Source organism: Erpetoichthys calabaricus, chromosome 1, assembly GCF_900747795.2.
Source record: "Erpetoichthys calabaricus chromosome 1, fErpCal1.3, whole genome shotgun sequence".
NCBI lineage: Eukaryota > Metazoa > Chordata > Cladistia > Polypteriformes > Polypteridae > Erpetoichthys > Erpetoichthys calabaricus.
The window spans coordinates 74,531,237-74,549,848 of NC_041394.2; positions in this window are offsets into that span (position 1 = coordinate 74,531,237).

Sequence of the window (18,612 nt, forward strand, 5' to 3'; positions counted from 1 at the left end):
CATAATAACTATTCACAAAAGAAGCATTTTTTCTGATTTGAATTTTGCAGACCTGTGTTATTATTAAATTATGTTTGGATGACATGTTTTAGTTGGCTTTAAAGTTCAGGATGCATTTAAATTGATTACATGTACTTTCTGTCATGAAAGTACAAGCAAGTTAATTGGCCTGTTTAGGGTCACACTGCGCATGATAGGAGTTTAAGGGCCAGTGGCTTTGACACTACATTATACTTCCATTAAAAGTCAATGATCATAATAAACATTATTTTGATAGAACAAACCTGCAAAATATGAAACATTTAACACAGTTAAATTTCATTCCACATGGATTCATTTCAAAATTGTACAGGGGAGAGATATAGTAACTAAGGCAAACAATAGTCCAAAGAGGTTCTTTCAGCGCTTCAGCAATAGTAGTAGTGGTAGCAGGCAGCAGTACTGTTGTGGTGTTGAGTCCACTTGAAAACAGGGTAAAGAATGTGAGGAGCAACAAAAGTGAAAGAGAAAAAGTAAAAAATACATAGAATGTTAGAAATTAGAAGGACTAAAAATAAAAAACAAAGAAATCACTGAAACTGGACAATATTCGCCATAGTGTGCTTAACGATTTATTGATCATCATTTAACTTTTAACATGTGTTTTTGAAACAGTATGATATGTAACAATTAACAGCACAGTATGTCCAAAAGGCAGGCAACATTAACACAACTAAATATTTGGAAAATTGCTGTATGCAGTAAGCAAGCAAATATTCAGTTGAATACAAAATGTGATTGGGCTGACCCTGGTAAGTGTAGGAAAAATACTTTATTGTTTATCTTGGGCAAAATAAGGAAGATTATTATTGTAAAGGACAAGATAGAGATCTAACTGGCCAAATCAGGGGTATCAGCACACAGTCTGCATAAAATGGTGGAGAGCAGGGTGGTGTTGAGCCTTTTTGAGCAATATATCTATTTTAGGGTAAGAGACTGAAATGTCCTCACCTCTCTCTGGGTTAAGGTCTTTCACTGACCATGGACTCCTAGAAATCACTTAGGAAACAACACTGGGGTGAGCAGGTTTCACTAATATGCTGGAGTTTGAAGATAACAGTAGAAAATACAACGTCATTATACACAAAAATCTTTTCTTCAGGTTTCCTTTGACGGGTTAGTCCAGTAATTACAAGAGGCAGGTGAGATAAACAGTAAATAAAAACAACAATCAAAATGTCGCTGTGATTTATACTCTAAATTGTTATGCAGACATATATGAGATTTTTTTATATATTTGCTGTACATATTTACACATAAATGTACCTTGTGTTTTGCTTTCACTGTAGAAGACTTGTGCTGCAACAGTCTAAACTGATGCTTTCTATTTTCTTGACACAGAAAGACAAAAAGTGCAGTAGAGCATTTCTACCGTTAGTCAATCCACATAAAAACTGTTGCTGTCTGCACAAAATGCAAGATAAGCAGGATGGTGTAGGAGTGGTGTTATTGGAGGCAAAAGGTGAATATGTGTTAAACATTGAAGAAATACATCATGCAGATCTGGATAATTGAAAATATGTATTTTTGCCTTGTTTTAAATCTTGAAAATAAGTGTACTGCCTGCATACTCTATGTGTAGTTGTCAGTGTTTAGATATCACTCCTACTCTATGATCATGTTGTCCTCACCTTGTGTTCAGTGTCCTTAGTGTAGGCTCCAGATCTTTGCTTCCTTAAAAGAGAGTTCAAAATGGAGAGATGAATGAATGATTGTATTAAAAAATGACAAGAAACAGAAATATGAATTAAAGTGAATGCTTAATTTATTAGGAAATCATTTGTTTATCAGTAACAAATGCCCTCAATGTACTTACTCATTGTAATAATTAGTTATATCTTGTATTATTTGCACTGGTGCCCTGCTCTTAGTTGTATTTTCACAGTGTACCTAGTATTGCCAGTGTGATACTTCCAAATTGTCCAAGCAACATGGAAAATGGAAGGGTTTAACTGCTTTAAATTCCAATTGTACTACACATTTTGTAAAAGCATCCTTCTTTTGAATATGGCAACTCGCATTCTGCTCTTTACAGACTGAGTCATCACTTCCTAATCCACTTGCCTGATAATCTCCATTGTAACCTCATAACTGTTTCAAATAAAGAAAAATCATAAATGTCACTTTGAAACTGTCATTTCAGATGAGAACTTATTTTAAAACCCTCCACAGTGAATGCTCATTTGCAATAAAATCTAGAAAGTAGTTGGGCTCTTCAGGAGCACAGCCTTTCAATTCCCGTCTTAAACGTACATCATGTCTGTTAGCAAAGAAAAGAAGAAGTGGTCATCCAAAGCATTCTTGTATATTTTCTGAAACATCTAAACCAGACGTGGGGAAGTTAGCTCTCAGACTTTCCTCTCTGATTAATAGAATGTGTTTACAGAAAGGCAAACAATATGGGTGGGTAGCTGTGAGTAAGTCAGAATGAGACAATTTTACCACTGTGTTATCTGGTTTTCTATTTCTGGTTGTCAGAAGGCAATTGCTCTTTTACACAAGCAGCAGTGATTACGTATTATCTTGCTGTTATTTAACGTCTTTGAATACTGAACTTCTCTTGGCTTAAGCCTTATAGTATAAACAAGTGCCTGAATGTGGTTCATGTTGTTAGAATAGGCTGAACTTAGTTTTGCTTGCAGCACAGAGGTTACAATTGCTGCCTCACAGATCCACGGTCCTGCGTTTGAATCCGGGCCTGAGTACTGCAAAGGTGAGGACTGCATGATCTTCTGGCGTTCCAACATTTTTTTTCTGCCACATATCAAAGATATGTGTTAGGTTAGTTGGCAATATTGGTAAGTTAATTATCTTATGATGAATTTACTTGGTTATAGACTTAAGCTAAATGCTGCTGGGCTTTGTTCACTAGCACTGTGAATTGGATAAGTATATTAAAATCAGGTTGGATAGTTTTCCTTAACTAACATTCTCAAAAATGAAACTCTTAGTATTAAGTAAAGTCAATTTATCTTAGTGATTCTCCTTCTGGTGTTATATGGCAGTGTATTTTGAAATTCAAATATCAAGCATTTCAAATGATTTGATAAAATTCCAGGTGTGCCTCAATTGTTAGATAAGACTTTATTAATCCTGAGGGAAATTGCAAGGATACAGTAGCAGAAAAAAGGTTGCAGATATACTGTACAATATAACAAGCATTATCTGTGTCTATAATGATATTAACCAAGAGTAAGTATTCACTAAGTGTAAAGTGATTAGGTTTGCCCATAGCCTTATCAGTTACAATTTCACAGAATTAATATTACACAGTATATCAGTCATAGGTGCAATACATGGAACATATCATCATTGTCTGTTAGGATGTGTGCTAAAACCAACTTAGTACCATTCATCACACAGGGAACAATACCACCCTGGCTGTGGAGTGACTCATTATAGAGCCTGATACCTGAGGGTAGAACTGACCTGACATAGCACTCCTTGGAGCAATATGGTTGTCTCGGTCTGTTATTAAAGGTGCTCCTCTTTTTAGCCAAGAGGGTGAAAGTCATTGTCCAGAATAGTAAGCACTTTCCTGAGTGACCTCTGTTGCGCCACTTTATCCACTGAATCTAACTTCACTCTCATGACTTTTGTTCTTTTAAGGCTTTAGATATTCATTATACTAAGCTGAACTGCTAAACCAACACAAATTATCCTAAGTATGGTTTGATGATAAAATACATTTTAGGGCCTCAAAACTTAGAATTTTGTTTAATGGCATACTGACAAGTATATTCTAAGTTAAATTATTAAACATACCTTTTTATTTATCATAACACCTTCCACTGTGAATGCCATGTGAACTATCTGAAGAGCAAAAGTCTAGCATCAGTCACCAAAATAATTAAGGTGACGGTGGCATGGGGAGAATGACTTATTCAAGGCCATGGTGAGTCAAAAGTAGCATTAAATCTTTCTTTAGTATTTGAACAGAAATGTGAATTCGTATTCTTCACACAGTTCAAGGTCAAATAGGCCTTACATCTGAGCACTGGCATTAAGAGTTTACTTGTAATAGGTTGATAGGTGGCTTATCTGAACATGGAGTGGCCCAGTCTTCTACTTTGTGGATTTGTGGTTGGGTTCAGACTCACTTCTTTTTATTAGGAAAATATATTTAACACATCCTTATTAACTTGCTCTCTGTGTTACATCTGAGATGGGCAAAGTAAAGGTTCAGTAGTCTCACACATGGGTGCTTTCTCCTTACTGAGAGATGAACAGGAAAATCCACCGACTAAAATACTGCAGTTAATGGGATGGTGCTCTTACTTATGGAGTGAGAAGCTTGTGTGCCTGAAATGATCATGCAAACTAAAAATATGGAAAGGGGAAGAGACCTAAAATACAAAGAGACCACAAACATGCAATAGAATTAGTAAGACATCCAAAAATAATGTTCACTAGCACACTGTAAAAAAGTAATCAAATAAAAATTGTAATAGCCTAAGTTTGTGATATAACATGATTACATATGCCTGTTTGGCAGCTCATATGTGCATGTATACTGTATTGTACATATACATGTACAGTGTACATTCTCATACACTCTTCAGTTAAATTCATTTTATTTTTGTTTAGTGCCCAGACTGAATGCAGGCACAGAGCACAATGACCTGTTCTCAGGTAACATGCAAATACAAACTTAACAAATTACTAATTACATAATAAATAAACATAAAACACAAATCTGTGTACACAGACAGGGAAACAAGAGTTGTTTTAAACGAATCAAACTTAAATGGAACACAACAATGTCTGGTTATTAATTAATTGCTGAACTATAGCCAGTGAAGCCTGAACATTCATAAACTGAAAGTAGTTTAGGTGATCATGATAAGCTTGTTCCATGGTATGGGAAGAAAAGCTGAGAATCAGTGTACAATTCTAGCTCATCAGGAAAGAGGTAGGAAAGACAGTAGCTACATACAATAGGCTACTCTCTCCCATAAAACATCCAGCACACAGATCAGTTTAACTGACAGCATGTGAACAACAATAGACTCAGGATGAACAAAACTGTTAACAAAGAATACTGTACATTAAAAGCGGCGGAGTGTGTCAGGTAAAAACAGCCATATCGCACAGATAAACTCCACTTTGCCTGGTCAACACCTTGTCGAAGTACTTACAAATTCCAGCAACATTTCAAGAGGCTGATGGCCCATGGTCAGAAATCAGTACGCTGCAGAAGGTGTCAGTCCCGTCATGTTCCCACACTGTGAATGCTGTCATCATTTTAAATGCTTCATTCACTGTCAGTGTTTCCAGCTCCACACCTTCAATCATCAGCTGCTGTTACAGTTCCTGTTTCTCAGCCAGCAAGACAGCAATATGCCTGACACACTTCAAGAATTACCTCACAACAGGTAATACTTAAAAATATGCATAGCTAAATTTTAAAGTTAATTTCTTGGATTTCAAGAAATCTGGGCAGAGCATTTAATTCAGCATTCAGAATTTGATTCAGATAGCCTGCAGTAACAGATCGGAGAGTGTCTCATTGCTCCAGCAAATTGGAATCGAATCTCAGCTCAGTCACTGTCTGAATCTAGCCTGAATATTCACCCCATGTATGTGTACATTTTCCAAAGTACTTTGTTTTTCCACTCACATGGCAAAGATGTGCAAGTTAGGTTAATTTGGTACTTCCTTTATCTAGTTTGGGGTATTTAAGTGAGACGGCTCTGCGATTTATACAGAGGGTTAATGCCTTGTAGAGCATACTGCAGGGAGAGTGAAATAAATGTATTTAAATGTGGATGGAAAATAAATAGTATATGTGGAATAGATACTGTACATATTTAGAATAACATTTTATTATAGTTGGTTGTACTTAATTATCAAAGTAGAGCCATATAATGTTCCATTTTCATGTTTCTTTTACAGCAATTTATAGCATAGGCAATACCTTTAAAAGTGAGCTTATTTTTCATCCTGTTTCAGGCTATAAAATATGAAACCTATGCCTTGATCTTCTTGTTCTTCAAACAAACCTTAACCACTTACAGTAGGGGATGAAAAAAAGTATATGCTTACAGCTTCAGAGCAAGGACCCCTGGGATATGGCCATGGGAGGTAAACATAAGCTAGCAGGGAGCACTTCTGTCAAGTGTGTCTGGGAAGCTGTCCTAGAGACATGAAAAGAGTGTCTACGGGGGATTGTAGCGACAGAGTGAAGGTTAGGGTTGGCATTTCCATCTGTAGGCAAACTCTCTAGTGTCTGTCCTCTTCAGCCACCCAGGAATATAGTACAGTGGTTGTGTCTGAAATTAAATCATCAGGGAATGCTTTAACACACGCACACACACACACACACACACACACAGAGGAATCCCAGGCTCAACATTCTGGAGTCACATGTTCATTAACATCATAAATCTTACCCTTTGCTTGCTCTGACTAATCGTTTCTTTTTCAGATCGAGCAGTGCTAAAGAACAAATTATCCCAAACAGTCTACTCCTACATTTGTTATTTTCAACTATTTTATAAGGGCAAAGTGTTCTGCATCCTCCAGTAGGACGGAGTACAACAGGCGTTCCATTACTCAGTTGTGAAGGAGGTCTAGAGCTGCTTTTACTAGTCTTGTTAATGGGACATCACTGTATGCCCTGAATGGACTCCACTTTAATTACTGCCAGTATACACTTATTTCTGAGCTGAGTGGCATCCTATTGAAATTGGCAAAAATGTTTTGCTTCATTGTTAAAGAATTATAGACCAATTAAATTCATTGAGGTTATAAAAGTTCATAAATTTTTATCATGGCGTTGGAAAGTTTGATGGGTTTTCGTGTTAGTTGGACATGCCACTAAGAAGTTCACTATGAACAGATGACAGCATTTCTACTACTGGAGTCCATCGGTGATTGATGAACATGGTAAGTTGAGTGATTCTGTTTTTCCAATGTTGTTTTGACTCACCTTTTAGGTTAACTGCAGGAGTTAGTTTTTCATGGATCCTTACCAGTTTCTTAGCTTCTGGTTTTCATGGGTTTGGGATGTCAGAACTGCAGCAACATGTAGGGGTAGAAAAGGGCAGACACAGGAACAGAGTGAGACTGACTTGAGAGAAACACTGAGACCCTGGAAGGAGAAGGGCCTCATGGGACCCTGAATACTAAGAACCCCCTGAAACTCTGATGAGCTGGGTTAACAAATGACTGAACTGATTCAAACGATGATTGGGGGCTGATGGTTGAGACATATTTGGGGGCTGATGGTTGAGGTATATTTGGGGGCTGATGGTTGAGGCATATTTGGGGGCTGATGGTTGAGGTATATTTGGGGGCTGATGGTTGAGGCATATTTCAGCAGTGCTTTGTTCAAGGCAGGGTCCAATCCTTGTACTCCTTACACCTGGAAAGTGCCAGTTTAGTGCTGCCAGTTAACCTAATATGTATGCTTTTTGGATATGGATGCAAAACAGTTGTTAAAGATAAAATGTATTTCTGGATCTTCTTCTTGTCAATTGCAGTGCACATTCATTGTTCTTCAAAGAGTAGGAAAGGATGGCACACCTTATCCATATTACTAACTGAGAATGCTAAACCGGATGGACGCAGGGACATCCGGCCATGGGCCGTAGCTGCAAAAAGACGTACTGCGCAGGCGCAAAAAGAGTCCGCGAGAGTCGGCTGAGGAGCCGAGAAAGGCGGACAAAAGAGGGCGAGAGAGGCGGATGAGGGTCCGCGAGAGGCGCAGGCGCAAAAAGAGTCCGCGAGAGTCGGCTGAGGAGCCGAGAAAGGCGGACAAAAGAGGGCGAGAGAGGCGGATGAGGGTCCGCGAGAGGCGCAGGTGCAAAAAGAGTCCGCGAGAGTCGGCTGAGGAGACGAGAAAGGCGGACAAAAGAGGGCGACAAAGGCAGATGAGGGGCCGCGAGAGGCGGACAAGACCACAGAAAAAAGGAGTGAGCACATACAAAAAGAAGTCACAGAAATGAGGCGCAACAAGCACCGAAAAAAGGAAAAGGCACATAAAAAAGTAGTCAAACGTGGGCAAAGCACGAAACACATTGCACACGAAACTAAACACCCCAAAAAAAAAGAACAGACGAGCGCACAACAGCAAGGCACGACCCCCCCCCCCCCCACCCTACAGGCACGGGACGGGACACACACCAAGAGGGGGATTCAACAAGCCCATGGAAGACAAAAAAAAAGAACACAAAACCACCCCACAGACCCTACAAGCAAGGGACGGGACACACACAAAGAGGGGGATTCAACAAGACACAGGAACACAAAAAGAAAGAAGACGCTCGCGCAACAACAATCCCCCCACCCCAAACATCCATAAGAAGTGACACCCAAAGCCACATATTCTAAAGTGAACGTCGACACCTTCACACTAGGCAGCATAGGTGTCAGCATAGGTGGATGTCCTTTCAATAAAGCACTATTAACCGTTCAACTGCAGAAAAGGCTACATATTAACAGTGAGTGCGATCCTCCTTATTACTTATCCATATTTCGCATGCTGAGAAAGAAACAAGTCATGAATACACGGTCACGGGTACAAAACGATTCGGAAAGGATAACGGGAACAAACACACGAACACGAAAGAAACAAGAAAATAGACGGCGGCGCATAAAACGCGCTTCTGAAACACCGGGAGAAAAAATGTCTCGGATCAAAAAACGCAAAGCACAAGTGACACCGTTACAGAGACGTGCCCAAATGGACAGACACAATGAACGTAGACGCATACAAAGATGCGTGTCAAAGTGCTGCATCGAAACAAGCACGATTTCAAACCGAAAGAGCTCGCGTCTCAGACATACAAAAAAGGGAGCGAAGAGACAGTATAAATGAACGGAGACGTGTACAACGCGCAAATGAACTGACAGAAAAAAAAAAAGCAAGACGCGAAAAGCAGAAAGCTCAAATGACCGACATACAAAAACGGACAAGGCTCGATACAAACAATGCACGACGTAGACTGAAACGGACTTTGCGCAAAGCGGAGGCGAATAAAATAAAAGAAAAAAATAGCGCGTCACAAATAATGGACATGCAACAAAAAGGCAATCAAACGCAGATTCCTGCATCGACTGTGAAGCCTATGCACTAAACGACATTCGATTAGCACTTATGCTCCTTGGGTATACATTGGATGACTTCCATTTACCAAATGTTCCAGATTCCTTACCGGATATAAATTCCACAACTATTGATCTACAACAAGAAGAACGAATTGCACAAACTATGCTTTCCTCTTTAAATGAATTACAATCTGATGCTTTTCACAAAATTATTCATGCCACGGAGGACAACAGCCCTATACCCAAATGCTTCTTTCTTGACGGCCCAGGAGGAAGCGGAAAAACATACCTTTATGAAACACTTATACATTTCTTTGCTGCAAGACAACAGATGATTATCGCATCTGCTACAACTGGAGTGGCAGCAAATCTGTTAATAAATGGTCGTACATGTCACTCAATATTCAAAATACCGGTCCCAATCACAGAGACATCAGTATCCACTATGAACATTCACAGTGGCAATGCCCGAGACATCCGTCTTGCGAAACTGATAATTATTGATGAATGTACAATGGCATCCAGTCACTTACTCAACACCATTGATAAACTTCTACAAACGTTAATGAATAATAATATTCCCTTTGGAGGAAAAGTACTTTTATTAGGAGGAGATTTTAGACAATGCTTGGCTATTGTTCCAAATGCCATGCACTCAGCTATTGTTCAGTCCACCTTAAAATACGCAGACAATTGGCATTGCTTTAAAACAATACAGTTGGTACAAAACATGCGATGTCCACATCCAGAATATAACAGTTGGCTAATACAACTGGGAAATGGTACACTCACCAATACAGATGGACTTCACCCAGATATTATTACAATTCCACAATCCTTTATCTTCGACGACTTAGTAAAAGAGATATTTGGAACAGCAATCACATTAGACCAAATACCCCTGTTAACACAACGCACTATATTATGTCCAAAAAATATTAATGTTAATCACATTAATAACCAGGTCATTTCATTACTTCCTGGAGAGACACAGCTCTTTCTAAGCTCTGACAAAGTTGACTCTGATGACGACAATGAACATCTAAATTTCCCCTTACAATATTTGAACACTATTAACCCAGCCAGATTACCACAACACAACCTTGCCCTTAAAAACGGAACAATAATCATGCTATTAAGAAACCTTAACACAAAACAGGGTTTATGCAATGGCACACGGTTAGTCGTCAACACCATGACACGCAATGTTATTCAAGCAGCAGTTCTTACAGGATCACATGCTAACAATACTGTTCTCATTCCTAGAATTGACCTTACAAGTTCTGACCTGGAATTACCTTTTACATTGAAACGGCGACAGTTCCCCATTAAACCTGCATTTGCCATGACCATCAACAAATCACAAGGACAAACCATGGACAAGGTTGGCATCTACCTCTCTGAACCCGTTTTTGGACATGGACAACTTTATGTTGCCTTCTCACGTGTTCGACGTTCATCTGACGTTACAGTTAAAATTATAAATGATCCATGCCAAGGAAGACTCATTCAAGGACAAGACACCATCTTTACTACTAATGTTGTATACAAAGAAATATTCCAATAAAACATTAATATATGCCAAACACTCTATTTGTTATTTCTATGCGCATCATCCAAAGCTGCACACTATTCTATATCTAATTCATACATCTCACTCTTTGTCATGCCCCAACGCCAGGGGTTGGCGAGCGAAGCGAGCAGGGGGCGGAGCCCCCTAGTGGGTTAAGAAAAGAACCCAGAAATTAATGTGTATGTTAATGTATGATATGGTTAAAACCAGAAAGTTGGACTCTATTATGATGTATATTTTTCTTTCTTTCTTTTTTTTTTTGCTTTCCCAATGGAGGAAATTCTATCTGTTTACCTGTGGCTTGGTAGACTTTCATATGTGGAGTTTGGAGTTTTTTAACCTAATGAATTCAATTTAGTTGTTTGTTTTTGTATGAAAAAGTTTTGAAAAAGTTGTACATTTTTACTGTTTATTCCACAACACCATTTTATTTTGCTATAGGCACTGCCATTTTCAAGTCAGCCATTGCCTTGGTAATCATGCCCAGAACCACCCAGGGATGCACAGTGTGTAACATCATCAGAGCGATGGTATAAAGGTTGGCGTGTGCATTTCTGGAGTATCCAAAATTAGAATAATTTGGTGTGTGATTCTTTGTTACTAAAACCTTTCCTTTTGAAAAATTGTAGTTTTTGGTGTTAAGGTCTTTGATTAATGTTTTGAATTTGGTAACAGGTTGGTTACATTTTTGGTGGCAACTCAACGTTTTGATTACATCTCATCTCGTGATCCTATTCATTAGAAATTCTCACTCTCTCTGTTTGAGTCAGTGCAAAATGTCAATGAGAACGAAATTGCATAAAAGGCGCATAGTCATAAAGAGAAGAACCAGAAGTCATGAAACCTAATCAATTGATAAGTAAACTCAAATGAAAGTAATTTTAGAATGTATGTATTCACAATCTCAGACATCACCTAACATATGGTGCTAGCTTATAAATCACTGAGTAAGTGTTTAAGCCAAGGTATATTCCTTTTTTTGTTCATTTTTCAGTTTGAATCACTTATTACGATTATGTTTGTTAATGCCTGTTTGGCAACTCCTTTGCCTATTTTTTACTCTTTTGAGAATTTTGTTATATTTTTTTTATTTTTTTGTAACTAAATCCTCCTTTTATTCTTTTGTCTGAATTTTTTATAGGCTAGGGGGTTTACGGTAGTTCCTCCCTTGTGTAGCATTTTGATTACAGTATAGTTTGAGACTTTGCTTTTGCATTTTTGAACTAAAAGCCTATTTGGCCTGGTGTAGACTGAAGCCAGCTAGTTGAATGACCACTTGGGCTGCAGGAAGTGAACTTTTTTTGGACAGGCTATACACTGTATAGGTTACTCACCTGCTTTATGGTAAAATTTTGGAGGCATCACACCATTTTGGCTATTCTGTACAACTTCTGTATTTGTGCCCCTCCATGAAAATACCAATAGATTATTAAATCTCCAATGTTCAAAAACCCCCAAAATCCCATAACAGAACAAATGAGATGTATTTCAAAAGAAAAAAAAAAGATGTACTAGTTAGCTTAATCTCTATGTCTTTGGTCATGTGACCTAAATCCAGCCAACCTGAGGAAACACCCATTTTTTACAAGTTGATTTTATAAAGTCAGTAATTTGACAAGGATTTGAGGCTCTGACTTTGGATAAGTAAGGCAACCACCATGCTGTTCTGCCCTTCTCTTTAAACAATTTTTCTTTATTTATCTGCTTTCTTTTCATATATATTGATTGTTGAGAAATTTATCTCTAGTAATGTTTTTGAAAAAAATGCCATACAGACAGTCACGGGGCCTGGAATTCAACTCAAAGGGAAATTTAAAAAAACCCTGATCCAAATACCAAAAGTCATTGTTACAATGACAATTTTTATTAAAGTTTTATTTTAAAATATTCAGCACCAAATATAGAAATGTGTTAAAAGAGAGCATAAACCAAGGATGAAGTCCTGGCTTAACTAAAACATTATTATTGTTACCATTAAGAAATCTAACTTGCTTTATTATATGTGACTGTGCAGTACACTCCCTTATTGGTACTAATTATATCAAATGGAAAGAGTTGATGAAGAGAAAAAGTTAAAGGATGTTTCTAAAGATTATAGCCTTCGAAGTAATACTGGACATGAAGATTAGTGAAAGGAGAAAATAAAAATACTATTCTTTCTCTGCGTTCATAGAGCCAATTTGTGAAAAACTGACAGGAACTAAGAACTGGATGTTACATGGGTAGGTCTACAAAGCTCACCATTAAAGGGGCAAAGTTAATTTAAAAGCAGTGCATGTGCAGCAGGTTAGGGTCATAAAGGATGAAGATGGAAACATATCCGCAGTCGAGGAGGGTTTGTTGAGAAGATGGAAAGAGTACTTCGAGAGGCTGATGAATGAAGAGAATGAAAGAGAGAGAATGTTGGATGATGTGGAGATAGTGAATCAGTAAGTGCAAGATGTGGAGATAGTGAATCAGGAAGTGCAACAGATTAGCAAGGAGGAAGTAAGGACAGCTATGAAGTGAATGAAGAATGGGAAGGCTGATGCTACAGATGACATACATGTGGAAGCATGGAGGTGACAGTGGAGTTTTTAACCAGATTGTTTAATGGAATCTTGGAAAGTGAGAGGTTGCCTGAGGAGTAAAGAAGAAGTGTACTAGTACAGATTTTTAAGAATAAAGGGGATGTGTAGAGCTGTTGTAACTACAGGGGGATAAAAAAGCTTGCAGTTATGGGAAAGAGTAGTGGAAGCTCGCTTAAGAAAGAAGGTGATGATTAGTGAGCACCAGTATGGCTTCATGCCAAGAAACAGCACAACAGATGTAATGTCTGCTCTGAAGGTGTTGATGGAGAAGTATAGAGAAGGCCAGAAGGAGTTGCATTGTGTCTTTGTGGACCTGGAGAAAGCACATGACAGGGTGCCTCGAGGGGAGTTGTGGTATTGTATGAGGAAGTCAGGAGTGACAGAGAAGTATGTAAGAGTTGTACAGGATATGTATGAGGGAAGTGTGACAGTGGTGAGGTCTGCGGTAGGAGTGACGGATGCATTCAATGTGGAGGTGGGATTACATCAGGGATCGGCTCTGAGCCCTTTCTTATTTGCAATGGTGATGGACAGGTTGACAGATGAGATTAGACAGGAGTCCCTGCGGACTATGATGTTTGTTGATGACATTTTGATCTGTAGCGATAGTAGGGAGCAGGTTGAGGAGACCCTGGAGAGCTGGAGATATGCTCTAGAGGGGAGAGGAATGGAGGTCAGTAGGAACAAGACAGAATACAAGTGTGTAAATGAGAGGGAGGTCAGTGGAATGGTGAGGATGCAAGGAGTAGAGGTGGCAAAGGTGGATGAGTTTCAGTACTTGGGATCAACAGTACAGAGTAATGGGGATTGTGGAAGAGAGGTGAAAAAGAAAGTGTAGGCAGGGTGGAATGGGTGGAGTAATTTGTGACAAACAGTTATCAGCAAGAGTGAAAGGGAAGATCTACAGAATGGTAGTGAGACCAGCTATGTTATATGAGTTGGAGGCAGTGGCACTGACCGGAAAGCAAGAGACAGAGCTGGAGGTGGCAGAGTTAAAGATGCTAAGATTTGCATTGGGTGTGATGAGGATGGACAGGATTAGAAATGAGTACATTAGAAGGCTGTCTCAGGTTGGACAGTTAGGAGACAAAGTCAGAGAGGCGAAATTGCATTGATTTGGACATGTGCAGAAGAGAGATGCTGAGTATATTGGGAGAATGATATTAAGGATAGAGCTGCCAGGCAAGAGGAAAAGAGGAAGGCCTAAGAGAAGGTTTATGGATGTGGTGTGAGAGGACATACAGGTGATGGGTGTAATGGAGCAAGATGCAGAGGACAGGAAGATCTGGAAAAAGATGATCGCTGTGGCAAACCCTAACGGGAGCAGCCAAAAGAAGAAGAAGACACAACAGACAATGTTTGGTGGCTTATTCAATTGAAAACATAACACTTCTTATATTATTTTGTTTTTGTCCATCATTTTTAATAGCCATGTGCAAACAATAGTAACAATATGCTTTCTGTAACAGCTACCTTGATTCAAAGTAACCTACAAAAACAAACTAGTTTACATACAATATAAGTGATTCAAAAATACTAGTTTACAAATCACTGAAACCAAAAACCAGAGGAATTATAATGCTGATAAAGACCTATTTACAGCCAATACATAACAACGTTTTCTAAAAAAAAAAAAAATCCCATTGTGTTTATTGCCCTTTAGAAAGTCCTGTGAGGCAGCCCATCAGCTGGCTGAGGGAATTAATATTTTTAATTACAGAAGAGCTGTTCCTCCCTTCGCCAACATGACCACCCCCCAGCCCAGGTCTTGTGCTTGTCCATATGTCACCAAGAAGGCAGAGCAGCTTCAGGTCAGGATTGAGTCATAGAGAGCATAAATGAGTTTAGTGGAGAACGCATCTCCTCCTTGTGCTGAGATGTCCCATGGGGCCGCCAGTCTTTAGACGCCTTCTTGCTTCCTTTTGTCTAAATTCAGCCTAGCCATCAAGCTTCACACATCAGCCTGAATAACCAGAGTTGATACAGTAAGAAACAGGTTATGTATTAGCAAGAAGACATTAGTGTCTATTTCACAGGGCTTTTGATAGCAAACGAAAGGCTTTTTGGTATCAGAGTCAAGACTGATTCATCAGTTCACTCAGTTTTTTACACACTGACCCAGTGGTAAGAAATTAACCTAGGGGCACAGCCCTTAGCTACTAACAAAAATGTGTGGAAAGTTTAAGTTACAGTTTGCTGACACTCAGACAGTGAACAAACTGCTTTTTGTTCTTATGAATAAAGAGTTAAGGTCATCCTGGGCAGATTCATATCCAGGAGATGAGTGTAAGATTTCTTGCCAGCAATACACACCTCTGATAGCATTAGTTAAAGATTAGCCTATATAATTGATAGCTTTATAGCAACGTAGTGTCAAAACAATAGAGTGCACATATGTTGTTTTATCTTTTTAATTTTGTCCTTTCATACTGTGTCTTAGAATTCAGGTCAAGCCAAGTGACAGGTACAGGGACACTCTTTCTTCTATCTTTTAGTCTTCCTAAAGATTCTTTATTGTTTCTGTAGTCAATGGTTTATTTGCCTTTTCACACTAACAATTACATTACTGAATATGACCTTGTCTGTGGTAAAATGTCAGGGTGCAAAAGACCAAAATTTCACTGAGTACAAACCATTGACAAGTGACAGCCCTACGCCTATCCTGGACAATAAATATACACCAAGATTGTGTAGCCCAAATGTATTCCTCTTTCAGAATAGCACAAAAAATATCTTAAATCTACATTATCTAACTAAGTACTTTGCAGAGAATTACTAATGTGGTGTATTTTACTCAGGCCTTTCAAACCAAAAAAGAACTTGAAATGAATGTCAAATGTGTCACTTCCTACAGCATTTCAGATGCACAAGACCAACGACTGTATTGGCTGCTCCAGCAGAATAATATTAAAAAATATTAAGCATGCTTAAATAGATAAGCAGTCACTAAGGGTTAATAGTTTATTAAAATACGTGGCTTTAGGCCCCCAAATCTTGAGAACTCAATGGTTTGGTAATGCGCAGTTCCATGGCATTAAATTTTATTTTAAATAAATAAATGGTGTGGTCACGCGTAGAGGGGTGTAGGTGCCAGTGGTAGTGGGGTGGAGTCAGGGCCGGATTTATATGAAAAGAGGCCCTAGGCTATTCCACTTATGAGGCCCTTTCACCTTCCATTTTTAAGTTTGTAAATTACATGAGAGATAATAAAATACGTAATACGCGTTGATCTTAACCAATACATTTTTATGTTTGTTTATTAGTCATATGCGTAGAATTTCTCCTTATTTTCGGTTCAGTGTTTTAGTGTTCACTGTTTTTAGAATAGTGTAATTTTAATTTTGCTAACAATTTGAATGTAGGCCCCTCTTGATCTTGAGGCCCTAGGCTGAAGCCTAGTTAGCCTACAGGAAAATCCGGCCCTGGGTGGAGTGGTTCCCGGGATGTTGGTTAGGAATTGGCTGGTCAATCACCTCATTAGCTCTCTGGGGTCTGTGATTGCAGCACCTGTGTCTAAATGAGGTTGAAAAAGAAGCTGAGCAGGAAACGAGTTCAATGTGAAGACAAGAAAGAGAAGGACAGCAAGAGAAAAGTAGGAGGTTAACATAACACGAAAGTAAGAGGGAAGACAGGATGAGAAGGAGCCAGTGCAATTGATGAGTGGAGGCAGGCAGTCAGGGAAGTGAGCCCTGAAAGAGGAACATGTGGCTGACCTTCCAGGGGACTGAGAGTCACTCCTGCTGAGCATACCAGGAGTAGGAGTAACCCATTGCTCGGAGTGGGGCTCTGCAAGGAAGGCCAAGGGAACAGTGGAGGTGGAATACAGGAGCAAGGCTCAGCATGGCACCCAACAGGCACCTGGGGACTGGTGGCGGGGACCCTAGCTGGTGAAGTGTTGACTGTGCCTGTCAGAGGATGTCTGCACTCCCTACAGAGTCTTGTCTGGGGTAAGCAGAAGAGGCATTGGTTTTAGAGAGAAACACTGATGCTTCTGATTGTTTAAAAACACGAACATATTCTGCTTGTGTGTTTTAATCTAATTTAAATGGATTATTTATTGTTATTTACTATTGGATTTTAACCTCCACATGAACACCTGTATTCATTGGATTATTTGTTTATTCATTCATTATTGAGATGCACTGCACTAGTTTGCACTTTGAGTTTTTGAACCCTTGACTGTTTTTAATAAAATCACTTGAGCGCTCTGCACCTACCCCTTGTCTGTTATATGTCCTCATTTTGCTCCACATCCTGGTCATGACTATAATGGTTCCGAGTGTCAGAGGGAAATGGCAGCCTCATCAAACTGTTACCAATGGGTTACCATAAGCAGATATACTACAACCCATGTGTCCTACAAATGTGTTGTACAAATGCATTTTGGAAGGATGTTTCTCAAAAAAATGCCATATTAAGCAAAAATTAAACGAGCATGTGTGCCACAAAATATGGTAAATTAAATAAAGATTAAATGATTAATATTTTATCCAATCTGGGCAAAACTCGTACACTCACTGGCAGAATGAGTAAACTCTATAATTCTATAAACTTAAGTCTGTTGAGCTGTGAAGTAGCACTGCTAATCACTTGTAATACTAACATGAGTGAGCTTCCATCAATTTTTTTAAATCATTGATTCCAATTCAGTGATGGTGAGAACTGATGCATTTCCCAGAAAGATAGAGCATAATAAGACAGGAGTGAACCTTGGACTGGGCACCATCCCATTGTAGGGCACATCATGCAGTCAACCATACTCACTGACACCAGGCCAATTTAAACTCTGGGAGATACAAGGAAAACCAAAGTAGCTGAATGAAATTCACTTGGACACTATTTTGACATTGTATGGGCTTGTATTTAAACTCGGGACTCTGGAGATGACACACAGCAGTGTGTTGCACAACTGTCACATTCCCCAAAGGGAAGCAATTCACATTAATAAGCTGAATCCCCAATGCATCAGTTTTCTGAATTATAGTATGCCTTTTAGAATGTTGAAAGGAGCATGGGCCTGTGTCCTGCAGCTTCAGATGAAAAGGAGGAACCCACACTTGATCTGGTACCACCCATACACTCACTCACTCACTCACTCATAGTGGACCAGTTCACCCACATAAAATACCTTTGGGCATTGGTCTCAAATTTTAGTGCCAAGAGTTTTGTCTTGATAGTGTCCTATGATGACCCTTTATTCCTCTTTTTACTGTTTATTGTGTAGATCTTAATAAAATGTCTTAAATCCCATACACTTACCACTCTTTGGTCATGTATTTTAGCACTTCCACCCCCTTCCCTTCTTTATCGATGATCTCAGGCAATTAGATAGAGTCAAAGAACAGGAAGGAGAGAGTTACACTTTAATAATGCATTATA